We start from the raw sequence: 7,626 nt of genomic DNA on the forward strand, positions 1-7,626 counted from the left end.
TTCTGACAACAAAAAAAACCCCTGGCCCATTTGCACTTATTTCTCTTTATAATATTTATGAAAGGTCCTCAATATTAATGGCCTGGGCTTCTTCTTTGTCAACAACCATTAAAAAGGCTTGAAATGTACAACACTTCCTGCCCCTGTCTGTGGCCCAGCCCCCTTTGTTCCCATTGAAGTTATAAAGCTTTAAAAATGGATTTGAAATGAGTGGCAGTGCAATTTTAGAAATTCAATGGCAACTGTATGTCAATCTGAAGAGAAGACTGATTGAGAATTCTGAATTACTGACTAAAGTACTGAATGTAGTTGTGAAAAAGTCGATGGTGGTTGGCCAAGATGTGGTGGACATCAAAGCTGAGAGTAACAGCTACAAAAATCCTCTGACTGGTGACCTGATAATGTAGGGTGAGACTCAACATGACTGAGCTGAGGCAGAAAGAAACAGATTTTAAAAAGACAGCAGTGGATAATGAGGTATACTCCTTTTGGAGATGAATGAAATCAGTTGATAAAAATCCAATCATGACACCAACTATGTTTACATGGACACAAGTAATCAGAATAAAAATGTGTAATGTAAACACGCAACCTGAAAAAATGTGATCTGATACAGTCCATTCAGAACCAAATGTCATAATTCAATGAATGAGAGCACTGGTACATGGTGATCATCATCCAGATCATTGTTAATAGAAACAGTCCATCACGACTTCCTGGTTTGGTTCTATCACATGTTTGATCCACGTAAATGTGACACGTTTCTGTTTTGTTACTGCTGTATTTTCATTCCAAAATAAGAAGAATGAACAGCCATGAAAGTCACAGACTCAGAAGAGAACAATGAGACAAGGACAACGAGACGGATGGTGGACAGTGAGGGGATAAGAAGACACGTGCAGTGTTTGTTTACTTCAGAAGTGAAGTTTCTTCTTCTATTTGAGACACACTGCACCAACTAAAGGCTTGATGCATGTATACACACACACACACTAACCCTAACCCAATAGGGAACAAATGTTTTTGGAAAGAAGACATTTTGCACACGTAAACAAAGCTACTGCCACTCCATGAAATTAAAGCTAGGACGCTGTACATGCTTGAGATGAAAACGGGAGGTATAAGAATAAAAATAATCTTTATGAAGCCTGCAGCTGAGTAGTCTGACTGAATTTACACTAGAGTGTCATTAGTCACACAGGAAGGAGAAGGGACTATATTTAGTGGCATATTTATCTACATTTGAGTCACATTTCCGCAGCATATGACCAGGAACCAAAAGGCTTCCTGCATATTCGTTGCAGTGAAGGACTGGGGACATTTAGCAAATTATTAGCTCTGTAAAATGCTGCAGCTTCTTTACAGTGATAAATACAGTGTTTATGTCGAGTTCTGTCTGTTTGTGGAGGTAAAAGAAAATGTATGTATGGGAAGAGTCAGAGCTGCAGTGAGAGAGTAACAACAGAGCAAAGAGAGGAACAGTAGCTTTGTTTCCATGTGCAAATATAATACTAAATGAATTGTGGTGTGCGTGTGTGTGCATCAAGCCTTCAGTCAGAATGGACTATTTTGACTTGCAGTGTTTGCAGTGCTGACCCGAGCCTTTAGGGGGCCCTAAGCAGAATTTGATTTGGGGCCCAACATTCTGAATTTGGTAGATGTGATTTCCTATATTCTGGTGCATGTTTAAGATGGCCAGCTGGAGAAGGGCAATACATAACTTAGCTTCAGGGCCCCTTGACCTCACTGGCCTGGTCAGCTCATTCAGTAATCATTCAGTGATCCATCCTTACTCACATGACAAAACTGTTTTGGGGTTCCCCTCTAGACTTGTGGCCCTTGTATTAATAAAGTCGTTATTTTACACCAAAGCAGAAACCTTTTAACCTCAGGAATTTATTTTAAACTTTCATATTAAAAGTGAAGTGTGGTTTACTTAAGTTAAACTGGAAAATAATAAAAACAACATACAACAGCATTTGTATCAGTTTAATGATTTGTTTTTCAACAGATCTTTGAACAGATTTTAAATTTTCAACAAAAAACACAAATGTTCCAAAAAAAACTTTAATAATGAAAGTGTCTCAGCATCCACTTTTGTTTTTTAGAACTTTTTAACTTTTACTTGACTCTTTTAGTTAAGTGAAAACCTTTCAACTACAAAATAAAACCAAAATAGACAAACATTAATATAATCAAAAATACAATGTTACAAAAAATAGATCCTTAAATAATGAAAGTGGCTCAGTATTCCACTCCTGTTATAAACCTTTACATTTCTCTTTTACTAACTCTCTGAAACTAATCAATCAATCATATCAAGTATATTTGTATTTATTTTAAGTATATTTAATATGTTTAAAATGCGCACAAAAAACCCACTTGATTGGGGGCTGCCCCCTGGTGGTTGGCCCTGAGTGTTTGTCTCTTAGCACTTTTCCACGACACAGTTCCAACACGACTCGTTATATGTTTTTTTTCTTCTCCATTAGTGATACTACTTGGTACCTGGTGTGTTTTTAGAAAATGCTCTGACTAGGTAATGCACTACAACTTCACAGTGGTTTGGAACTTCCACAATTACTTTCTTGCAAATATGCTCAGTGTGTCCTAAAATGGATTAAACCCACTGGACAACCAGGAGTGTTCCTTCAATGTCTAGCACATCAAAAGCGCCACTGTCTGCCAGCAGTCTTCCCCCTCCATTTTCACTGCACACTAGATACCAACTAGAAACAAACGTACCCTACCCTACATATCACACATCACACACTACCAAATCATTCCCTGGTGGGTGGGGCTTCGCTTGGTCTGGGGGGTGCCCAGATGGCATAGCAGCAGCCCATCATGACATACCTGCCTGAAGGTGCGGTGGTGGGCGGCAGCACTCCTGGAGGATGTGCCGGGGGACCGCGAGGTCAGATGTGGCGAGTCCTTGGACCTCCGGCCCTGGACTGGCTCGGTTGGGGGGGTCTGTCCGTCTCCTGTCTCCACGGGCCCCCCTGGCTTAAATACTCAAGCTTTCAAGTCACTTGCTGCCAGATTGTTACAGTTTTTTCGTGGTAAACTATGTCAGGCTGATCGCTGAAGGTTTCACAATGATTCTTCCCAGTTCTTCTGTGAACTTATTTTTGTGTTTCCACTCATTACATAAATTCTAACTCTAATCCTAAAACCAAGTCTTTACTCATCCTGCACACATCCCTTTTAATATGTGAGAACTTGAGGACCAGCCAAAATGTCCTCACTTTCACTACATGTCCTCACTCCCTAATGCTTTTAAAGTTGTTTGGTCCTCACAAAGATACACATTTGCATAGCTCAACTATTCTTGTAAGTACTGTACTAAATTCCATTTGTGTGTGTGGTGTGTGGAACTGTGCACAAGTCATTCATTGACTTATTTATTAAGTGAAAATTTGGTCCTATGAATTTGTTCCATGTTACAAACACAAAAAAAGTTTGGATGGAAGCTCATATTCTTCCTCTTCATCTTGGTGGATTTTCTTTATGATCTAATTTACTGTCACCTCCTGAGAACTACAGTGTTTTTCTAACATTGTTAGAAATATAAATGAACATTGTGTGTGCCTTAACAATGACACCCCCTTTATCTTTATTTAAATTTTTTTAGATTATATGTATTATATATGTATGGATGTATTTATTTAAAAATAACTGAAATCTAAACCAGAATAAATTACATTTAGATGGAAATTAACCCTCAGCCTTTGTTCCTATATTTGTCACAAGCAAACATTTAAAGATCATTTGTTCAAATCTCCTTGAAAATACTTCTTTCTTTTATAATTTATCATTTAAATCTAAAATCTACAATCATGTCTTTCTGTATTTCCTTTTTTTATTTTTCATAATTGTTATGAATGGTGTGAAACAAATGCATTGTTTTTTATGTGTATTCTGTCACTGTGATGTGTTTGTTATTGCCATATGAAGAATGCCACGTTCAAAACCCCCTGGAGGGTTTAAGATTTCCCTTCACATTCGCCTCCAAACGACAAACATTGTGTCCTTTTAATATTTAATATTGCTAAAGAGAGAAATAAATAAAAGATCACACAGACGTGACAATAATGACCATTAACACCACCTTCAAATACATACATACATGCATAAACACAGCTAAAAACGTTTTAATCAAGAATGATTTTGACCTCCCACTGTAGGAATGTCTCTTATCAGACAAAGCTAATTTTATGTCCACATAATCAGAGATGACAACACAAAGGAACACAGTTACTGGTGTGTCACTTCAATTCACACAATCCAACACAGTGTTTGATGCTTTTAATGGATTTGTCTTTTAAATATACTGTTTTCATGTCCCAAATCTTTGGATATTTACAATCATTAAAGCAGGAGGAGATTGAAAAGAAAGATAACTGCAAAGTTTAAACTGTATGTAAAAACCTTCATTTCTTTTCTCACCCGACCATCTTCCTTGCTCTCTGTGTGGACACATCGCCCCCCTGAGGAGGATGGCAATAAAACGCCTCACACATGCAGCTCTTGAATGTGGTCATTAATGTCTTCCTCCTCAGGGAAAGTTTTTAAATGTGACCAAACAGGTTTGGTTTGTCTGTTACAAACATGTCAGTGGAGTCACTCTGACAAAACATCTACTGAACTAGGATCCATGGTGGATGTAACCTTAATAGACAGATTGTAATTATTGAGAGTGTTTAAGAAAATCTTAAAATCATCTTCCGAATGTGTCTATATGCCCCAAATATAGTCTACAAGCGATAATAATGAATGTGTCTCTTGTCATACTGTCGGAGGGCTCCCGCCTCCCAATCTGTCATAAAAATGTTGGCTTATGCGGGCGCAAATTTCTGGCCCATCGCCGTGCCCTAGTGTAAAATAATATTAATTATTAATTCAAAATCATTTCTTGTTCAATTAATCTCCAATAATTGCAATAATTCTTTGTCTAGTCTTTTATCGTAATTTTTGGAAAAAATGTTCTTCACTGATGTCTATATTTGTGTAGAGGTAATCAATGTTGATAGTAAACAATCTGCTGGGATATCTACATTTTTAACTTTATCTTTAAAATATACATGTCTTTAATATAACTAGGCGTAGTGGACGGTGGATTCAGATCAAAGTCCAAGTACTCTGCTGTTCTGTAGGTCTCACTGCTGGGTAAGGTTAGGAATTGAAAATGTGGACCGCCTCCCAATGGGAGGAGGTCAGTGCACTCACCACCACTGACTCCTTCCGGAGCCCGCCGTGTTTTCATCGTGCCCCTTGGTGTCTGCTCAGCACCCGTAAGTATTTTCTAATTATTTTATGCCTTCTATGAAGTTTATGTAGACATAATTTGCTTCATTTATAGTCATTTTGTTTCTTTCTTTTGTTTTTGGCAGGTTCCAGGATGTCAAAGGACAGTATTACCACAGTTAGTTATATACATTGTCCAGGTAAGTATATGAATTCTTATTTTGAAAACCTTACCTTCATCCACTTCACCTTGTTTAGCTTCCATCAGTGAGATCACATGAGTCTGTGTGTGGGACTTTCACCTAAGAAAAAGGCAATAGTCGAAAGAAATGTATCCAGTTAGAAATAGTCTGTGCAATTATCAAAACTATTGTCCAAAAAAACACAGACAGCTGTTACACAATAACAGTCTGTGTGCATACACACAGGGATCGAGTGTGTAGAGTTTCTTCCCTGTTAAGGTGCCACTGCCTTGTTCTATAGTAAACAAAAGCTTGCTAATCTTGGCTATCTGAAAGGTTTTGTCAGTCTGTAAAAGTCATGGTGAACTCTGATGTCATGACCCATGAACCTAGCAACTTGTTCTAACTCTTGTTCACCAAGATCCAGGAGCTGGCAAAGTGTAGCCACCTGATTTCTTAATTGAGTTGACATGAGAAACTCTGGGTTTCTGTGATTTTCAGTGGCAACACCAGCTTCATCGCCATTTCATCAACACTTCATTTGACTCCATCATGTGCGTGCGCATGTTCTTTGTAGGCTTCGAGAGTCAAGGGCGATGCTTCCCCCTCACAGCTAAGCACCCTCTTCTTCCTCTTTTAACTAGATTTGAGTTCATCTGGGTTTTCGATCTGGAGTTTTTTACCGTGATTTGACATTGGGCACGACTGCTTATCCCAGCTGTTTTTCTCCCTGTGTGTGCGCTGACGGAAGGCCTCTTTCACCAGACCCGGACTGTTGTCACGGCCGGGTCTGAGAGTGGCTATCCAGGGACACCGAAGGATCCTTGGGGAAGACTTTGGGCTGGGTTAATTTTGTTATTACTTCTTGTTTTATTTTAATAAATGTTGTGTACACTACTGATTAGAGTCATGGTTTTTTAACTCTGCTCAAACGCTGATTTGAATTAAGAACCTGTGTGTTTTACCTTTAAGGGTCCTAAGCTCTTTTAACTAGGTGGCATTGTCAGCAACACCTTTTTAACAAATAAATTGATTTTAGACCAATTAAACCGCGTCACATCTACCTGCCTAAATGCAATGAGTTACTGCCATGAGATTGGCTCATTCAATAAGTGTGTTCATAAACAGAAAATGTGTACATAATTGGCAGATGTGTTCAAATCCAACCAAGGGAAATAGAAAGCAGTTGATAGTAGACGTCTAGTTTTTTTCCTATGCAGGTATAGGTGGGCGGTGTTTGCAGAGATCATGGTGGAGCACTGCAGCTTCTGTGGCGTTTGTTTTGTTCAACATTATTGTCGCTCTCCCACAGTGTGTAAGAGTCTGCACTTTGATGTTGCAGCTGTGGGACATGATCCCCATAGTTGAAGGCTTGCGCGAGCCTCAGAGCAAGGACTTGTGGCGTATTTCCACTGTCTCTACTCGCCTCAGCACAGGACAGTTTAGTTGCATTTTGTAGTGCATCCACTACAAAAAGTACATACTTAACTCAACACATCCATTATCACAAGCCTGTACGTCTGCTTGTCTTAAAGGGGACATATTATGCAAAATCAACTTTTTAACCATTTTAATACTGATATTTGGGACTCTGGGGGCCCTACCAGTCGCCAAAGTGTGGAAAAAGAATACTCAGTCATGTTTTCGTGGTTCCGCTTAGTGTAAGTATAGGCGATAAAACGCTCAATGTTGAATTCCCTGCGCTTATGACGTCAGCATGCGTATTTCACCGCGAATGTTACCGCCCCACCAGTACGTTTACTTCGCAAGCTCCACCTTAGCTCCACCTTGTCCCTGCGAGAGTGCAGGCGAGGGAGGAAGAGCGGTATTATGTCAACATGGAGGGACAAGTGTGCTGTTGGTGGCTGCAGACAGACAGACAGACAGACAGACGACTTTATTAATCCCTTTGGGAGGTTCCCTCGGGGAAATTAACAGCTCCAGCATCCATACACAGCACTGTTAAAAATAGAGAATAGAATAAAATAAGATAGGAATAGAAATAAAAATATAAAAATAACAATGAAAGTGACCCATGCTATATATATGTATGTATACCTACATACACACAACACATGTATACATATATACATACACATACATACATACATATGCATACATACACATACATACATACATATACACACATATATATATATATATATATATATACACACACACACATAGGTACACACAC

Source organism: Solea senegalensis, unplaced genomic scaffold, assembly GCF_019176455.1.
Source record: "Solea senegalensis isolate Sse05_10M unplaced genomic scaffold, IFAPA_SoseM_1 scf7180000016018, whole genome shotgun sequence".
NCBI classification, from domain to species: domain Eukaryota; kingdom Metazoa; phylum Chordata; class Actinopteri; order Pleuronectiformes; family Soleidae; genus Solea; species Solea senegalensis.